The sequence below is a fragment of the Nomascus leucogenys genome, chromosome 8 (assembly GCF_006542625.1).
Source record: "Nomascus leucogenys isolate Asia chromosome 8, Asia_NLE_v1, whole genome shotgun sequence".
Lineage (NCBI taxonomy): Eukaryota > Metazoa > Chordata > Mammalia > Primates > Hylobatidae > Nomascus > Nomascus leucogenys.
In genome coordinates this window covers 70,528,211-70,549,360 of record NC_044388.1, presented here as the reverse complement: position 1 = coordinate 70,549,360, position 21,150 = coordinate 70,528,211, and the positions used below count along the sequence as shown (strand labels likewise).

Sequence of the window (21,150 nt, the reverse complement as noted above, 5' to 3'; positions counted from 1 at the left end):
GCCCTCTATCCTTTGTATTCTGGTGTGGGGGTTTTATTTATTTATTTATTTATTTATTGGCCATTATATGGCCAGATCTACTATACATCAAATAAAAATGGATCATTTCTAATGTAATAGTGACACAAATCCTTTGGAACTTATACACTATCGACATTGCATACAATATCGACCCTGAATTTATAAAGTATTGACTCATTTTTGTTTCTCTGCACTTTTCTCTAGGATGTGAAATGATCAGAATGAGTTTGCCATAGGCTATTGTTTTTGTTTTATTTTGGTCGGTTTTGATGCTCTCAACTAAACTATCACCTGGGCAGACTTCTGGTAAGATTCTGACTAAGCAAACCAAATTGAATGAATCAGTTGCATGCTAGATAACAAGAGACTATTTTCATTTTAAATACATCCTGATAAAGCTTTATGGCACTACTTCTTTAGATTTTAAAATAAATGTGTAAGAACTAACAAATAACCATACCCATACGGTTGCAAATAAAGTACACATGTGGTTTCCAGGTGGAAACAAAATGAGGCTGAAGGCAGTAGCATTTGTAGTAGTTCCTAAGCATGGAGAGAGGACCTGAGCTGTAAGCCGTTCTCTCTTCTTTCTCTCTCTCTTCAGCTATCTGCTCCTGGACAAATCTTCAACTTCCTGAAACACAAGCATAATAATATTGACATTACCTCATTGTGTTATGGTAAGGAACAGATGAGAGGGCTTATGGGAAAGGATTCTGTACACCATAAAATGCTCCAAACACATACATTACAAATGAGAACACTACATCCGTAAGTTAAAAAGAGAGACACACTAGTGTGGCTGATTGGAAATGTATTCATTATAATACAGATGTGCAAAAAATAATTTTTTAAAAAATGGTGTTTCCCGTCACATAACTAACTTCATGTTGCTCACAAGTCTCCATTCTTCCTTGGTGATAAAAATGCAAAACAAAGCAAACATTTTAAGCTGGTTCATTTGGTATCACTCGTGTTCTCTGGAAAATAGTCAATTTGGGGCAGATTTTCAGTCTTTCGGGTTGTTTTCTCTCTTCCCCCTCCTTGTGGCATGCTAGCACCTCCTCAGAGGAAGCATGTGTAACGCTGTGGTGGCAAAAGAACATCTGCTCTCATTACTGCCCTTCTTGGGTGGGCTGCTAAAGCCTGAGTAAGGCACAGCTAATCTTGCCTGGTCGCTGGTGGGTGTTGTCTTCTAACTTCACTGTAACTGTTTCTGAAGTGTCTGGGATGGTCCTCTTGTCATAGGCACCAAACAATGCCTGCTTGTGACCATCTCCCCCGACTGACTAGACTCCTCATCTCAGCTCTGTCTGACGCTCAGACTCAGTCAGCTGTGACCCCAGCTTGGAGAGGGGCACCCTGGAATCTCTGCCACCGATTTCCTTGCTTTGAGCTACCGGGACCCTGCAAGGTGTGCTGATGCCTACTTATAAGGTCACTTCATCAGCTGTCTCTCCAGAACATCTGGCTCAATTTTAAGACATGAGGTACCTGGAAAAGACGTGAGTAGAATGGCTTTTTCTTCAACAGGCCACTTTTCAACTCTACTACCTGTGCCAGGATGGTTTGGAGATCCTCAAAAGGCACTCCCCCAGGGTTCCAGAGGATCAGGGAGATACGGCCTCCTCTGCCTCTCCTTCCTCAACCTTCTGAAGTGTTCTGTGTTGTTTTTAATCACCTTGTTCTTGATCCCCATCCTCAATCTCTCCCCAAGAATCACTTTGACCCACTGGAAGGATCTTCCTTTCCTATGTGGTTGCATCTCACTTTACATAAGATCCTGTCTCAGATCCTCAGGGTTTCTTCTTAATATTTAAATATAAGCTTTAGAATTTTCAACAAATCCGGGTTTTTATAAGAACTTCTCTGATGGCTGCCAAGGCACATTTGTTCTAGAATCTAGGCTGTCCCAGCTACTCCTAAAGCAATAGAGGCTCTCAATCCCCCATCCATGAGCATGGCACCTGCAGAGCAATTTACAGGGATTTTTTTTTTAAGCATCATGAAATGTTTCAAAATTGTATCCTTACTATATTAGCTAGGCGGTTTAGGATTATGGGAGATTTTTAAGAGTTTCCTGAATAAAGAAAGAAAGAAAGATAACTGTGAAATAACAACTTATATGGGGTAGATATTATTAGCCCATTTTACAGATGAAGAAATGAAGGCTCAAGGAGGTGACACCAAAATTTAAACTCAGGTATTGGTATTATTATTCCAGCGTTCTTTTCATTACTAATATCATAGTTCCTTGACAGTATCAGTAAATACAAGAAAAGAGAAATATAAATATAAATTTCTGCCACTTACCTAAGCAAAAAAAAAAAATGATTTTGGTAAAGATAACAAAATAGAGAGATCCTGATGTTTCATTAAACTTCATTCATTTTCTTCATTCAACTATCCTTTATTGAATACCTCTGCCATAACAAACTGTGAAATTTAAAATCTGGAAATTTAAAATTTGTCCCTGCTCTTAATGAAATCACAGTATGGGGGTGGGGGGAGATAGACAAATGTAATTATAATACACCTAGGCAAGTTCAGTGCTGTATGATTTTTATTATCATAGGGTTTTCAGAGTTTCCAAATCAATTTTTTCCATGCTTCCAATGGTTACTAAGATTACACAGTAACTCTACAAGTAGGAATTTCATTACACGTTAGAATGTGAAGAATTACTTAGTTGAAAATATTTGTCTCAATAAATCTGCAGATTACCAAGGGAAAGATAGAAATATAGGGTATATAGTGACATGGAAGTGATGAGGGCCACCCACTCCAGCTACCTACACATGTTTCACTGGTCATTTTCTTTTTCAATAATCTCAGTGCCCTAAAAACTGTACCTCTCTGGAGCAGCCACAGTTAGCCCCATTTGTTCCCGAAGCAGTGTTAGAGAAATCATCTGCACTTCACATCTGTACCCAGCAGTAATGACTCACTGACCTGAGCTAACCAGAAATAAAATGCAGGCTGGGCGCAGTGGCTCATGCCTATAATCTCAGCACTTTGGGAGGCCACGGCGGGCAGATCACTTGAGGTCAGGAGTTAGAGACCAGCCTGGCGAACATGGTGAAACCTCGTCTCTACTAAAAATACAAAAATTATCCAGGCATGGTGGCAGGCACCTGTAGTCTGCTGAGGCAGGAAAATCACTTGAACCCAGGAGGCGGAGGTTGCAGTGAGCTGAGATTGCACCACTGCACTCCAGACTGGGCAACTGAGAGGGAGAATCCATCTCAAAAAAAAAAGAAATGCAAAGGCACGCGCGCGCGCGTGTGTGTGTGTGTGTATACGTGCACACACCTGTATCAGAGGCCTTTGGATATAATATGTATACATACATATATATAAATATACATACATATATATATATATATACACATATATATAAAGATGTATAACTTTACTCATAATCCTCATACATCTGTATTAGGTGAAAGATAAGATGTCCAAATAAGTGATACTTCAACTGGTTTATTCTCTGCATGTTTTAATCATTGAAATACATTCTCTACAGTGTGCATCTCTCTTTCACTCAACACATATATACACACACACAGCATTAAAAATAAATTTGGTAAACTTCATTAAAATATTTTCCTCAAACATTTCCCAGATATTTCCCAGTGATCTGAGAAGTGTTACAGAGAGACTACCTCCAGAAGTAAGTTATGACTTTGAGATAGTATTTAGGTGTCTGGTTGTATGAAGGTTTTATGAAAATAATGGAAAAAAAATTTGATAGTTAAAGAGTGACTATAGTCTTCAAATACTAAGTGTGGTGAAAGGGAAAATAATACAAATGTGTTCAATTCTATTCCTCCAAATTCTGAAACTCAAACACCTGTCCTTAAATATTAATGTCTTTGACTTAAAAACGGGACTTAATAAGCCGCCACATGACCCAAACTAATAATTAAAAAGAAAGAAAATACAATTACGGTCTAAATAACAAATAGTCTAGAAGTATAGTATTAAACAAAATAAAAACCCACAGCCATTTGACCTATTTGGGGAGTGGGGAGCATTTACATATCCCACTATGGAATTATACGTATGCTAACTACATGCTAATGTAAACATGAAAAAATATTATATGGAAATTGCAAGTTGAAGAACCACCAAAAACATACAAAGGCAAAAAAATAGGTCTGCTTGAAACCAGTTTCTGCCATCTTGCTTATTCATGTGTAAACGTTCAATATGCTCAAGGCTTTGACATCTCTATTCGTTTTGGGATTTGAATCAGCTATAAATATATAACCTCTAATTATATGATTTGTCAAAAATTCTGAAATTCTTTTGCATATCAGGCTAACTTTATAAAAAAATATATATATATATATTCATGGTTCCCATTTTAAGTGATAACCTTCCGGGAAGTTGAGAGCACCCTTAATAAAGAGTACATGTTTGCTAATTGGCTCATTTGCCTGACCATTCGCACCTATAACTGTATTCTTCCCCATACAGACAACATTTTTAATCCGCTTTTTTTTTTTTTTGCAACTGTGTTCCCAAAAATGCTTGACAGGTGCATTCTATAAATCTCTAGTTTATGGAAGGCAAAGAGAAGCCCCATTCTTCCATTCGTACTCTATTGTACAATCGGATCTCTGTAGGCAAAATCTCAGCAAAAATAAGAACCCCCAATGGGTTAAACAGCACAAGTGCCAAGCCTTTCCTCCAGATTTTTGTGCCCTCCAGCAATAAACTGGCTGTTGCATCTGGCAAACATATGCAGAAAACTAGGCCAAATATGGTTGACAAATTTGGCCAGGTTCTTTCCTGTGACCCACTGTGATAGTTAACCTAAAGTTCCCAATGTCAATTCAATTTCCAAATGTAAACTTTTAATTTTTTCCTTAATATGTGTTAATATTTGAGATATTGGTGTAAACAAAACCATCTCATGTTTGGAGTAAAAACTAATGCATTTCAAAAAAAAAAACAAATGTACTACACACATGTATCAATGGAGAGAGTGAATATTGAGAATAAGATGGATACTATGGAACTGGACCTGATGATATCATCTCAAGGTTTAGAAGCATAAGGAAAGGACGTGACCAGTGCTTCTGCCAGGTGCAACGCCTTTTAGGTTGCCCATAGTAATTAGCCATCAAACTAAATCTCTAAAGTCAGCTGAAACTTCATGGAGGTCGTTGAAATTCCAGGGCTTCTGGAGGTTCTACTATGTGTCAAACACAGGATTAATCATTTAAAATAGCCATATGCTTTAAAATATTGATAATAAACCTAAATAAATGTATCCTCTTTTCCCATACCTTTGACATTTTGAGGCATCCACCATTCTAGGCAATGGTGATAAAGACATGAAAGTTTTCACAGTCCTTGCCTCCAAAGGTATCAGCTCCGAAAGTATTGACTACAACAGTAGAAAGCCTAAAACCTGTACTAACTAGAGTTTCAACCTTGTTCTTTAGGCTGTGTCTTTCAAGCCATTTTTTTACTATGTCAAGTAACATGGAATGATTGAGTTATTGTATCTATTACATGTTACCACATTAGAGTGACAGTTTATTGTAGCATTACCAAAAAGCTGTATTCTGACAGAATGCATATCAACACACAGCAGCAAAGATGAAACAACTTCTTCCTGGCTAGCTCACTCAAAAACAATTTACACAAGAGGTATGTGAAATTCACATATGTCTTTAAGTATAGATAAAAACTTAGCTCACATAAGGAATATACTGAAATTGAGCAAATTATATATCTCTTAAAATAATACTATAAGAAGCTAAAAAAAGTAAGGGTGTTTGTACACTCAAAAAACTGCCACAAAACATATCCCAGATAAATCAGCAAACTTCCTTATGCCTATTTTATAAACTATTACCAACTACATTGTTCTTTATTTACTCTTCTTTCTTGTGAGGACAAACTTTCTCATTCTACTGGTTTTGTCACCCTGTCTTGTAAGCAAGCCCAAATCACTGCTATCTTTTTTTTTTTTTTTTGAGATGGGGTCTTGCTCTGCTGCCCAAGCTGGAGTGCAGTGGTGTGATCTTGACTCACTGCAACCTCTGCCTCCCAGGTTCAAGCGATTCTTCTACCTCAGTCTCCCCAGTAGCTGGGACTACAGGCACATCACCACACCTGGCTAATTTTTGCATTTTTAGTAGAGATGGGGTTTCATCATGTTGGCCAGGCTAGTCTTGAACTCCTGACCTCAGGTGATCCACTCACCTCGGCCTCCCAAAGTGCTGGGATTACAGGAGTGAGCCACCGCACCAGGCCCACTTTTATCTTTAAAAACCACTCCTCTTTGCATGTCACTCTATACCTATGCTCCAACTCCTCATCCTCTCCAAACTTGTGGTGAAAGTGGGCTATTTTTACTAACTCATCTTCATCACTCTATATTCATTTCTGAATCCAGTGAATTCTGGTTTGAATCTTCACAATTATAGTAAAACGGCTTGCTCTTAAAAGTTAAACAAAATCTTCTACATTGCTAAATCCAATCGACACTTTTCATTTCTCACCTGTTTCAACAGCTCTGTTAAATTTGGTCTTGTCAATTGCATCCTCTTTCCTAAGTGGCCACATGTCTGTTGGCCACTTCTGTCCGTTCCAGGAGAGTTACTCTTCTGATTTACCTCATTCCCTCCAAGTCCCCACTCTCTCGCCACTGCAATACTGCATGGTGGTTATGGGGACTTTGGCACCAGACTATCTGGGTTCAAATCTGTTTTTCCATTTACTGGCTGCGGGACTTTGGGCAACCCATTTAATTCCCTGTTCTTAGTTTTCCATTTGCAACCCGGGGATCATCCTGGTATAGCCACTTGTCACTTGTTGGCCAGGTGATGGGGATAGGAGATGTTCTCTGTTGCAGTGATTAACTGGGCAGACAGTGAGTCCTGGATCTTGAAGGTAGGGCTTTCCTTTGGTTCCTGCTCCTCCCCCAACTATAGGTCTGGGCCTAAGATGTATTCCTGACTCATCCCAGGGGAAGAGAGATTTTTTTGTACCTCCCTTCAGCTGCAATAAGTTTTCCCCAGATCCCTAAGGACAACAGGGTTTGTTGCTCTTCCCCATGAAGTTTAAGGCTTTTATTCCGTAGGAGAGAGAGGGGAAAGCAATACAGGTGGATCTTCATGCCCTCCCCTGAACACCCTCTCAGGCCTGCACGAGGGAAATTTTTCTTTTTTTTTGGACTCTTGCCCTATCCTTTTTATGCATATCCTGCACATCAGTGAAGAAGAACCTGCCAAGGAGTGCAAATCTCCCTGTGTCTGCAGTCCCCAGGGGTTTTCGTTGCTCTAACTAGCTCAATCTTGGCCTTTATCAATTTGTTGAACATTTTAGTGGAATTCTTCTTACCAGTGTCCTAGGCATCTGCTCCAGGTAAGCAAGGGCTAGCCCCTCATCTCTCCTGAGAGACACTTGTCCCTCCTTGGATTTTAAGTTTTAGCTGGTTTCTCTGAGACCTCAGTTCTCTCATAGGTTCAAGAACAGCATGTATTTGCAAATTTTCTGCTATTTTGTTGTTCTTGTAAGGGTGGAAATATTCTTTTTTCAGCTTTCTACATCCTAATTGGATGCCCCAAATCTTGATTTTTCAACCAAGGCCCCAAGGTACTTCAATAGATAAAGGAAAATCTCTTTTCAACCGGTTATACTGAAACAACTGGCTATTCATTTGGGGAAATTCCCCATATCTCAGATCATATACAAAACTACATCCTAGATTACAGATCTTAACATAAACGTAAGACTATAAGCCTTCTGAAGGAAAATATAGAAGATTATCTTTATGATCTTGGGAAAAACAAACATTTTAGCATAAGAAAACATTTAAAATAACAGAAAAAATATATAAATGGATTTCATCAAAATTAAAACGTTTGATCTTTGAAAGACACCATAAGAAAGCCAGGCACAGTGGCTCATGCCTGTAATCCCAGCACTTTGGGAGGCCAAGACAGGCGAATCACTTGAGGTCAGGAGTTCAAGAGCAGTCTGGCCAACGTGGTGAAACCCCATCTCTACTAAAAATACAAAAATAAAAATTAGCCAGGCATGGTGGCACACGCCTGTAATCCCAGCTACTCGGGAGGCTGAGGTGGGAGAACTGCTTCAGCCCGGGAGGCAGAGGTTGCAGTGAGCCAAGATCACGCCATTGCACTCCAGCCTGGGTGACAGGGCGAGACTCTGTCTCAAAAAGAAAAAAGAAAAGATAAAACACCATAAGGAAAATAAGTGGTTAATGCTACCAACTAGGAGAAAATATTCACAATATATATATATCTGACAAAGGACTTCTAACTCCTATGACTCAATAATAAAAAGACAATGCAATTTATAATATGGGCAAAAGACCTGAATAGGCACTTCACAAAGAAATATACATGAATAACCAAAAAGCACATGAAATAGTGTTCACCATCATTAGTCATTATGGAAATGCAAATCAAAACCACATGAGAAACCACCCTACACCCACTCACATGGCTAAAACTTAACAGACTGATGATGCCAAATGCCAAAGAGGATATGAAAAAAACAGAAGTCTCCTACATTGCTGGTGGGAGAGTAAAATGGTACAACCTCTTTAGTAACCAGTATGGAACTTTCTTTTAAAGTTAACCATCTACCCTTTGGTATTTGCCCCAAAGAAATGTAAGTACATATGCATAAAAAATGTGGTATAAAAAGGTTCCTAACAACTTTATTTACAATGGACAAACACCAGAAAAAATCCAAATGTTCTTCAGCAGGTGAATGGATAAACAAATTGTGGTATATCCAGACAACAGAACACAATAAAAAGAAATGATCACAACAGAGCAATAACATAGGTTCACACCAAAAATCTTAAGAGGAGCAAAAGAATCCATCCACAACAGAGTGTGATTCCAGAACAGGCAAAAGTCATCTATGAAGAAAGAATCAGAACAGTGTTCCCCTTGGGGGCAATGGGGGAGAAAAGTGCAGGAGCAAGCTTTATATTTTATAATCTTTATATTTTATAGAAATGTTCTATATAGGCTGGGCACAGTGGTGCACGCCTGTAATCCCAACACTGTGGGAGGCTAAGGCAGGAGGATAGATTGAGCCCAGTTCAAGACCAGCCTAGACAACATGGGGAGACCCTGTCTCTACAAAAAATACAAAAATTAGCCAGCTGTGGTGGCACTCAGGAGGCTGAGGTGAGAGGTCCAGGCTACAGTGAGCCATGATTATGTAACTGCATACCAGCCTGGGTGACAGACTGAGACCCTGTCTCGAAAAAAAAAAAAAAAAGAAAAAATGTTCTGTATATTGACGGAAGTACAGGTTATATCAATGTGAGTGTGTGTGTGTGCATGCTTAAGATTTGTGCGATTCACAACCTGTCAATCTGTAAATACACACACACACACACATTAGAGATGGGCTCTCTCTGACCACCCTACATAAAACTTCACCTCCCTGTCCCTCATTTTCTGACACGTTAGCCTTAGTCTTTGTCACAGCACTTATTTAGATCTGATGTTCTAGTATTTGCTTTTCTATTTACTGCCGGCCTTATCAGAATGTCAGCTTCTTGAAGGTGAAGACTTTTTTTCTTGTTTGCCATTCTATATCCAATAGCAATGACTATGAATAAAAGGCAATAATTAATATAACTAGATGCTGAACTTTGATTTGTTTTCTTGGTTATGTAGGTTTCTTCTTTGCTTGCCTAATGGGGGTTTAAAAAATCATAAGAGACAAAGCAGGAGCAAAACACTTTGTAATCCATAAGTACTATATAATCTAAAGGATGATTAAACACAAGAAATTAGCTATTTATAGGAGACATTCAGTGTGAGATAGCTTAAACATTTCTGTAGAACAGCTCATGGTGGTTGTAATCTAAGAACTGCCATCCCAAAGCAAGAACAAGACTAGGGGGAAGCAGATAGCGTACTGGCAAAGCAAAGCTTCTATCTAACTGGCTAAGTCACAGACATTGCTTAATTTCCTCAAGTTCATGACTTTCCCTTAACTCCATGGCTAATGGAAATTCATTTAAGACAGCTTTCTGGGATTAGAGTATTACAGCAGTATCAGTCAGATGGAGAATTTCAAGCTAGCCTCTGTTCAAGCATTTACAGATTTATAACTAATTAGATCCTGTCCACACCTCACCTGAAATCATGTTAGCAAGATCCCAGTTAAAGTACATTAATAGCTAGCCAGGGTATAACACAGTCCTTTAGGCCATCCTGAGTAGCACTGTAATAACATTTTTTTTTCTATTTCAAGATTCCTTTAAAAGGAAAGAATAAATGACTTGGTCTCAAGGAAGCCACAGATACAATGCCAAGATTCCAAAATACAAGTACCTTGGTCACCTGTCAGATATATAAATTGAACAATAATTACAAAGATAAGCAGACAAATGCATACACACACTATCTTACCCGAGGATATAAGCACAGTTTTACAATTTTTAAATATATTCAATTATGAAAGAAGAAAATTGAAGAGATAAAAGAATATCTGACGGAATATGGAATAAAATGTATATTTATTTTATAATACGGGGGTTACTCAAGGTTTAAGTAAATGATTGTCTAGCCATCTGTTATAATGTAGATTTTAAAGTGCCTTGTGGTGGTCAACACTGCAGATATCTAAATCAAATTGAGAGAATATCTGGAGTGAATGAAAACATAATTTATTTGAGTATAACAATCCAATGTTGTTCATATAATTTGGAGCAGCATAATTCATTACAAATATGAAGGAGCAACCTCTGCCTCCCAGAATACAAGAAAATATTCAAATGTGGACAATTCATATTAATAAACTGTCTAATAATGTCATCATGTACCTATTCTATGAACAGAAATACTATTAACCATCAGGACATAATATTTCGATTTAGTTCAGAGGACAGGAAAGAAATGGAGTATTCTAAAGATCTCTACAACTGGGTGAGAAGTTACTGATGGCCCTGGTAGACAGAGTGGGACAGTTTTCTATACTTATTGTGGACATTTATTTAGAGATCTGTGGGCACATATTCATTATATAAACTCTCTTGTGTTATTCATCAAAGTTGGGATTCAGCTCAGCTAAGGAATGGCACAATATGATCTCCGTGGAGCTGTAAGTCTAAAGAAACTAAATAAATAAGACAAAAGCACAGAACTCAGCGTCCACTCTGACTCATTATTGCCTTTTATTCATGGTCACTGCCAAGGCTTACCCTCCATTAGGAGACTTCACCCAGCCTGGTCTGTGTACTTCAAGCTGGTTTCTATTGAAATGAAAAGAGTCACTTGTAAAGCAGCAAATTCATGCACACATAAAAAAAAAAAAAGTGTGCTGATAGTTCAGAATACATTTTTTTAAAGACTTTCTTCTTTCCTTTTGAAAAGACCAGCAATCTCAGGAACTGTCTTTTAATGTGATGGCAGAAGCAGTCATAGTTACTGCATTCAACATGTTATCAATAGTCAAAGTTTGAATCATGCAGTACCCTTAGGAATTCCAGATGACAACTGTCCAACAATTAGACAAAAACACAAGCCACTGTCTATCTACGTCTACTTTTCACTCATGTCCTCATGTGATTTTGTATAGAAAGGAAAACTTTGGGGAAACTGTGTTTTTAAAGTGGGTAAATACCTATAAGACACCTACATGTTTCTAATTCTGTAACTTCTATCCTGAGAATGAGCTAACTCTCGGGTCCTGGGGATCCAGCTCACAGTAGAAAGCACAATTCTACCAGGTTATCTTACACACTTACTAAGTGCTCCCACCCTTAATGTTGGTCATTAACATTAACTAGTCACAATGACAAATAGCTGGTCCAGCTTGGCATCAATTCAGACCCATGGCTGAGGTGCCAAACACAGCACTGGAGCCCACAAGCTGAGATGACAAACTGACAGTCTCTGACAGTTCGTGCCTGGGCCAAGATCTGAACCACGAGGCAGGGCAAAACTCCCATCTGCTGTCCATCTGCCACCCTGCCCCTATCAAAAAAGGTTATACCATGAGCCACAGACAGATGGGCACTGCAATGATCAATTAGAAGAAAAAAAAAGGGAGTCTGAGAATGATGACCTTTGATCCAACATGGAAATCCCAGTAGTAATAAAAATCATGCATAATTTCAAGGTCTTTTAATTGTGTAAAACAGATATTGTATCTTTTGCCAACAATAAAAATAAGCAAAGTGATGTTTATATTCTATGCACCAAGTATATAGTGTGCTAAGTACAATATACTCTCAAAGAAAAAAAGTTAAAGATGTGTGTGTGTGCGTTGTCCTCACTTGAAGTTGTTTTTTCTCAATGACACATCAGTAAATTTTAACAATGTTATTAAACTAATAAAACAGAAACCCTTTGTAAGTTTCTAGTAGTGTATATTTTCATCAGAAGCATACTTTACATAAACAGGAAACTAGGATAAGTCAGCTCATGTATTAAACAAAAGCCTTAAGACATAAAGGGAATAGTAAATTCTTGAGCTAAAGCTAAGTGTATGTTGTGTTTCCATAGTAAAAGCAACTTTTGCAAAGCAAATATATACCCTAGACAAAAGGCAGTTGTTCAGTTCATTCAACATAGAATGTGTACTTACCATGTACCAGGCAAAGCGCTAGAAGCTAGGGATAAAAAGAAAAGACACAGATGGTCTTTGTCTCCAGGGAGCTTACAGTCTCATGGGGAGATGGGTGAATACACTGCTTATCATAATATGGTAAAAGAGCATGGTGGAGAAAGGATAGGGAGCCATGTGGCTGGCCCTTGAAGGGAGAAATGGTCACATCAGTTGTTTGGAAAAAGTGAGAATGTCATGTGTGTAGTGTTTTAATTTTCATATGCTTTTTACAGATTTATAAAGTTTAATTTTTCCCTGCAGTTTACACAAGAGAATCAAATATGGATAATCCATGTTTTAAATAAGGGAGAATAATCTTTCAAATAATGTTAGAATTTTTTAGTGTAACTTTTACCTTTTGGGACCATTTTTTATAGCAAATTATATTCTAAAAGTTGACATGAAACAGAAATCCAAATAGGCAAATATACGTATGAATTTATAATAAATTTATTATCTAATGTAAAAAATAAGAACTGTCTCCACAAAAAGACATACAGAATATCCTAAGTGGCTTTATTCATGATAGCTCAAAAATGGAGGTGAGTCAGAAGTCTAGCAAGAAGGCCGGGGGCAGTGGCTCATGCCTGTAATCCCAGCACTTTGGGAGGCCGAGGCGGGTGGATCATGAGGTCAAGAGATCAAGACCATTCTGGGCAACATAGTGAAACCCTGTCCCTTCTAAAAATACAAAAAATTAGCCAGGCATTGTGGCAGGCGCCTGTAATCCCACCTACTTGGGAGGCTGAGGCAGGAGAATTGCTTGAACCCGGGAGATGGAGGTTGCAGTGAGCTGAGATTGCGCCCATTGCACTCCAGCCTGGGCAAAAAAAAGATCGAAACTCCATCTCAAAAAAGAAACAAACAAAAAAAGAAGTCCAGCAAGAGAAATATGAACAATGAAACTGGGGAATATTGATACAATTCCCCAACAATATAAATGAAATAACACACAACACATGGATGAAAACACAACACATGCATGAATCTTGAAAACATTATGCAAAAGAGTGCACACTGTATGCTGCCATATATATATATATATATATATATATATATATATATATATATATATGCACCTGAAGAACAGGTAACTAATCTATGCTGACAAAGGTGTGACTGACTCTAGTTGGAGGGTGGGAGCTATTGAAACGAAAAAGGTACAATAAAAATTTCAGGAATGACAGAAATGTTTTATATCTTGATCTGGGTAATATATGTAAAAAGTGTATAGACTTTATGTGAAAATTCATTGAATTTTACATTTAAGATCTGTGCATTTTACTGAGTGCCAATTATATCTCAATTTTGAAAACTGTAAAATACTGAGGTCACGTGATATAATAAATTAGAGATTAATCAGATAAGTATTTTTTAAATTCTCATAGTCATATAATAAAATGTCTAAATAGTTCATCATTTCACAAATAACATAAATTCAGAGACTTGCTATTTCTATGCCCACAATTTCAAGAGGCAAACAAGAATAATAAATGTTTAGAAAGTGTCCATTAGGATACTCTTTAGTCTGAACTGCAGTGTGCTTCTTATCTGAGCCATATTTAAATAATTTGATCCAATTCAGGGTCAGAAGTGTACCATAAGCATATGGAAAATGTTATGGTTTATCATATGCCCATACATCCTTTATTTTTTTAAAGAACAATTTAACTTCAGTGTTACATAAAAAGGCCTTGCTGCCCTCATTCTTTCATTTCCTTAAAAGTCACTAATCACCATCAAAAAAGTAGAAATACATAACACAGGATTCACATTAGCCCTTGATTATTCTGAGGGAAAAAAGAAAATGGTACTACATCCAAAATGTGCATCAAACACAGTAATTTATCCTTTGATTTTCATATTGTATCACTATGTAAACTCGACTTCATAAGGAAGTTGTCATTGACCTACTATTTGAACTTGACAACAAGAAACATTGTCACCAACGTTAATTTTAAACTTGATTTTTAACTAAGCCTTATACGTAAATCATCTCAAAGAATCAGTCATAAGGAGGTTTAACAATATCTAAGAATTAGTTATGCAACAGAAAAATAATACCACTTTAATTTACATACATCTTGATTCTGATGGCACCAAGCACTTCAAATATACAATTGGTTTTATCTTTAATAACCCAGTGGAGGAGGAAAACACAGTGTTGTCTTTTACTCACTGACAATAATACTAAGTACACAGAAGAGGTGGAATGTGAAATCTATAGTATCACAGGCAGCTATTTTATTAAATTGTGTGTGTGTGCATGTGTGTGTAATAGTCACAATTTAACAATCACTTTTGCTCTTCTCTAACTGACTCATGAAGACAGAACTTCATCTCTCACAATGGTTTGGTTAATTTTTTTTTTTGAGACAGGGTCTTGTTCTGTCACCCAGGTTAGAGTACAGTGGCATGATCATGGTTCACTGAAGCCTTGACCTCCAGTGATCCTCCCTTCTCAGTACTACCATACTACCATACTCAACTACTACCCTCTGCAGTAGCTGGAACTACAGGTGCAAGCCACCACATCTAGCTAAGTTTTAAATTAAAAAAATTTTTTTTGTGGAGACAGGGTCTCACTATATTGCTCAGGCTGGTCTCAAACTCCGGGATCAAGCAATCCTCCCACCTGGGCCTCTCAAAAGGCATGAGCCGCTGTGCCTGCCTTGGTTTGGTTAATTTTAAAAGACAGGTTCTATACCTTGACACCTAATCAGTATTTTTTCTGGCAAAAAAAAATTAATAAACATTCTAGTTCAGTCATGGTAGCCCATTCCTCATTCTAATCACAACTAAAAACTGAATAAAATGCATTTAAGAAAACAACCACCTCTCAAAAGCAAGCAAACCATAGAAGAGAGTCAAAAGTTGGAAAAGTGACCTGCACAGTGATGAGTTTTCCATGTTGCTTCTTTCTTGTGCAATATGATCTCAAGGGTAGACCTCAGTTGCAATATGGTGAGGAAATGGCAGCTGCAGAAGCAGATAAACTCTGAGATAAATCCTGTTTCTCTGGCAAAAGAAACCAAAAAGAAAGACTCCTGCAAGCCTGAGAGTTTAAGGAGAATCCCACAGATAAAAGAGAAAGCGAAGGGAATCCTTTAATTTGTGAATGAACCTCACAAAACTATCAGCATAATTCCTGAAATAAGCATACATGAGACAGTCCCAAATAAAGATCACAAATACTTTGGAAGCCAAACAGAGATTTGAGCTGTCTGCACAAGCCTTATTCTAACCCCTGAATTGCATATGCATAGAAGGGACACAAACCAATAAAGCCGAGAATTTAAAAACTCAACTGAGATTTGAACTACCTCTCATAGAAGATGAGACACAACTTACAGTCTGAATTTAAGTGGCCTGATTGCTTGCTAAAATAAGTATATTAGGAATGTTCTAACAGACTGTATTCAACAGAGATTCACAATATCCATACCATCCAAAATTACTCAGTAGACCAAAAAAAGACCAATTCTCATGACAAAAAAACCAAAAACCTATCAAGTTACCTGATGATCTAGCTACTTTAGGACAGTTTAAGCAGCACTTAATGACTATGCTTTATAAGTAAGTAAAAACACTCTTCAAATGAATGAAAACAAAAATTCTCAATAGAGAATAAACAATAAAAAAATTAAATTGCTGGGAAGTGAAATATACAGTATAGTCACGTGTCACTTGATGGGGATACATTCTGAAAAATGTGTCATAAGACAATTTCATCATTGTGGGAACATCATAGAGTGTACTTACACAAACCTAGATGGCATAGTCTACTATACACCTAGAGTATATGGTAGATCCTATTGCTCCTATGTTACAAACCTATACAGTATGTTACTATGCTGAATACTGCAGGCAATTATAACACAATGCTATGTATTTGTGGATCTAAACATAGAAAAGGTAATGTATTGTGCTATGACATTACGATGGCTACGACAACACTAGGTGATAGAAATTTTTCAGCTCCATTATAATCTTGAGACCACTGTCATATATACATTCTGTTGTTGACTGAAACATTGTAATGCAGCACATTACTGCATTTAAAATGAAAACCTCACTAGGTGATATGGTTTGGCTGTGTCCCCACCCAAATCTCATCTTGAATTGTAGCTCCCATGATTCCCACGTGTTGTGGGAGGGACCCAGTGGGAGATAATTGAATCATGGGGGCGGTTTCCCCCATACCGTTCTCATGGTAGTAAATAAGTCTCACAAGATCTGATGGTGTTATAAAGAGAAACCCCTTTTGCTTGGCTCTCATTCTCTCTCTTCCCTGCCATCACGTAAGACATGCTTTTTGCCTTCCACCATGACTGTGTGGCCTCCTCACTCACGCGAAACTTTGAGTCCATTAAACCTCTTTTTCTTTACAAATTACCCAGTCACGAGTATGTCTTTATCAGCAGTATGAAAACGGACTAAAACGCTAGGTGAACTTGAAAGCAGCAAATCTGTGTTAAAAGAAAAACTTTAGCCGAATTAAGTTTAACAGAGCTTAACTGAGCAAAGAACGATTTGCAAATTGGGCAGCCTCCTAAGCCAAAGAAGGCTCAGAGATTCCAGCATAGCCATGCAGTGGAAGAAGACTTATGTATAGGAAAAAGGAAAGTGACGTACAGAAAACAGAAGTGAGGTTCAGAAGCAGCTGGACTGTTTATAGCTCAGCATTTGCCTTATTTGAACATGGTTTGGACAGTTGGCCACCTTGGACTGGCCAACATTCAGTGATTGGCACAAGAGTAGACTCCAGTCTGTATACAACTGCATTTAGTTCACGACATACAGAGAAACCTTTAGACTGCACTTAAAATTTGTAAGAAGGCTGCTTTAGGCTAAACTCGATTTAATACTTGGAAATAGCTCGATAGAAATAATCTAATCTGAAGAACGGAGAATGAAAGTGGAGAATAAAGAATAAGTGAACAGAGCCTCAGGGAGCTGTAGGAAAATTTCCAAAGATCAAAAATAATGTGGTTGGAGTACCAGAAGGACAGGAGAGATTGAGAAGGAAAATTGTTTGAAGATACAATGCCAGAAAGCTTTCCACATTTAATCAAATCCATAAATGTATAGATTCAAGAAGCTCAACAATACACAAGCCCAAAGAAAATCACACCTAAACACATCACAGTTAAACTGGTGAAAACCAAATATAAAGAAAAAATAATTGAAAACAGCTAGAAATATATGCCTCATTATACAGAGAGGAATGGGTGGAAATAATGAAGATTTCTCATCAGAAACCATGGAGGCCTGATGGCAGACAACTTCTTTACAGGCTGAAAGAAAAGAATTGTCAACCCCAAACTCTATACCTAGTGAAAACGTTCTTCAGAAATGCAAGCAAAATAAATGCATTTTTAGATAAAGGAAAAGTAAGATAATTCATCACTAGGAGAGCTGAATATAAGATTGCTAATGAAAGTTCTCCACGCTGAATGAAAATAATACTAGAGAGGACCATGGATCTTTAGGAATGAAGAAATAGCAACAGAAATGGTAAATTTCTGGGTAAATAAAAAAGATTATTTTTCCTTTTGAAGTTCTATAAAATACATATAACTAGTTGAAACAAACAGTATTTTATTATCTGGTGGGAATTTTTTATGTATATATGTACCATACACACAAAAATTATAACATAAGGGTCAGTGGAGGATCATTTATATTATTGCAATTTGTCTGTTTTTAAATTATTCTTTTTTACTTTTGTAGGCAAGGTTTTGTGTGTTGCCCAAGCTGGTCTCAAACTTCTGGGCTCAAATGATCCTCCTGTCTTGGCCTCCCAAAGTGCTGTGATTACAGGTGTGAGCCACTACACCCAGCCCCCAAATTTTTCTACCTTTTATGTGAAATGGCATAATACTAACTCTAAATAAACTGTGAAAGGATTGGTATGTATAATAAAATTTCTACAGAAAACACACACAAAAAAAGAGATTTAGCCAAAATACATTAGATAAATAAAAATGGAATGTGAAAAGATATACAAATAAACTAAAACATGGCAGGAATAGGAGAAATGAAGATAAAAAAAATAGAGGGGACAAACAGAAAATATGTAATTTAATCTTGGACCTAAATTCAACCATGGTCTAAAGACTCAATGTAGAAGGAATAAAATAGCAAAAAAACAAAAATTGATGAAAGATAAAACAGATAGACAAAAATCTAATGGCTAGTTTCTTGAAAAAAGAATCAATAAAATTTAAAAAGTCCTAGCTGGAATGTATAAGAAAAAGAGAGAAAGGACACAAATCACTAATGTCAGGAATGACACAGAACCAATAGACTTTAAAGGGGGTAACAATACAATATTACAGTAAAATATGCAACAATTACATAAAATTGACAATTTTCTTAAAAAATACACTTACCAAAATTGACACAAGAAAAACAAAGTTACAATATGTGTATTTAATAACAAATATATGTTTAATTCAGCAACCCACAAGCCCAAATATATATAATAAATACTATATACTACATATAATTATATGAAGACAATTAATAATTAATAATGTATAATTATATATAATTAAATTATCCAATATCTTTTCTAAAAGAAAATTCCAGGGTAAAATGTCTTCAGTCATAAATTCTGGCAAAGTTTCAAGGAAGAAATAACACTTATCTAACATAAATATTTTCAGAAGATAAAGAAGTTGGTATCACTGCCCAACTTGGTTTTGTAAGGCCAGCATAAGACTAATATCATAATCAAACAAAAGTATTATTTTAAAGTCTCCCATTATTATTGTGTGGGAGTCTAAGTCTCTTTGTAGGTCACTCAGGACTTGCTTTATGAATCTGGGTGCTCCTGTATTGGGTGCATATATATTTAGGATAGTTAGCTCTTCTTGCTGAATTGATCCCTTTACCATTATGTAATGGCCTTCTTTGTCTCTTTTGATCTTTGTTGGTTTAAAGTCTGTTTTATCAGAGACTAGGATTGCAACCCCTGCCTTTTTTTGTTTTCCATTTGCTTGGTAGATCTTCCTCCATCCTTTTATTTTGAGCCTATGTGTGTCTCTGCATGTGAGATGGGTTTCCTGAATACAGCACACTGATGGGTCTTGACTCTTTATCCAATTTGCCAGTCTGTGTCTTTTAATTGGAGCATTTAGTCCATTTACATTTAAAGTCAATATTGTTATGTGTGAATTTGATCTAGTCATTATGATGTTAGCTGGTTGTTTTGCTCGTTAGTTGATGCAGTTTCTTCCTAGCCTCGATGGTCTTTACAATTTGGCATGATTTTGCAGTGGCTGGTACTGTTTGTTCCTTTCCATGTTTAGTGCTTCCTTCAGGAGCAGTTTTAGGGCAGGCCTGGTGGTGACAAACTCTCTCAGCATTTGCTTGTCTGTAAAGTATTTTATTTCTCCTTCACTTATGAAGCTTAGTTTGGCAGGATATGAAATTCTGGGTTGAAAATTCTTTCCTTTAAGAATGTTGAATACATAAAAACCCTAGAAGAAAACCTAGGTATTACCATTCAGGACATAGGCATGGGCAAGGACTTCATGTCTAAAACACCAAAAGCAATGGCAACAAAAGCCAAAATTGACGAATGGGATCTAATTAAACTAAAGAGCTTCTGCACAGCAAAAGAAACCACCATCAGAGTGAACAGGCAACCAACAAAATAGGAGAAAATTTTCGCAACCTACTCATCTGACAAAGGGCTAATATCCAGAATCTACAATGAACTCAAACAAATTTACAAGAAAAAAACAAACAACCCCATCAAAAAGTGGGTGAAGGACATGAACAGACACTTCTCAAAAGAGGACATTTATGCAACCAAAAAACACATGCAAAAATGCTCATCATCACTGGCCATCAGAGAAATGCAAATCAAAACCACAATGAGATACCATCTCACACCAGTTGGAATGGCCATCATTAAAAAGTCAGGAAACAATAGGTGCTGGAGAGGATGTGGAGAAATAGGAACACTTTTACACTGTTGGTGGGACTGTAGACTAGTTCAACCATTGTGGAAGTCAGTGTGGCGATTCCTCAGGGATCTAGAACTAGAAATACCATTTGACCCAGCCATCCCATTACTGGGTATATACCCAAAGGACTATAAATCATGCTGCTATAAAGACACATGCACACGTATGTTTATTGTGGCACTATTCACAATAGCAAAGACTTGGAACCAACCCAAATGTCCAACAATGATAGACTGGACTAAGAAAATGTGGCACATATACACCATGGAATACTATGCAGCCATAAAAAATGATGAGTTCATGTCCTTTGCAGGGACATGTATGAAACTGGAAATCATCATTCTCAGTAAACTATCGCAAGGACAAAAAACCAAACACCGCATGTTCTCACTCATAGGTGGGAATTGAACAATGAGAACACATGGACACAGGAAGGGGAACATCACACTCCAGGGACTGTTGTGGGGTGGGCGGGGGGGGAGGGACAGCATTAGGAGATACACCTAATGCTAAATGACGA

At 37.3% G+C, this 21,150-nt stretch overlaps 1 long non-coding RNA gene across 1 annotated transcript in view; it reads right to left on the bottom strand.

Moving 5' to 3' along the window:
* Positions 1–21,150, bottom strand: part of LOC100595963 — a 325,347-nt gene that overhangs the window by 95,398 nt on the left and 208,799 nt on the right. The window contains exon 6 of the long non-coding RNA XR_001116227.2: positions 482–655. This is a non-coding gene — a long non-coding RNA (uncharacterized LOC100595963). The remainder of the gene's footprint in view (positions 1–481; positions 656–21,150) is intronic.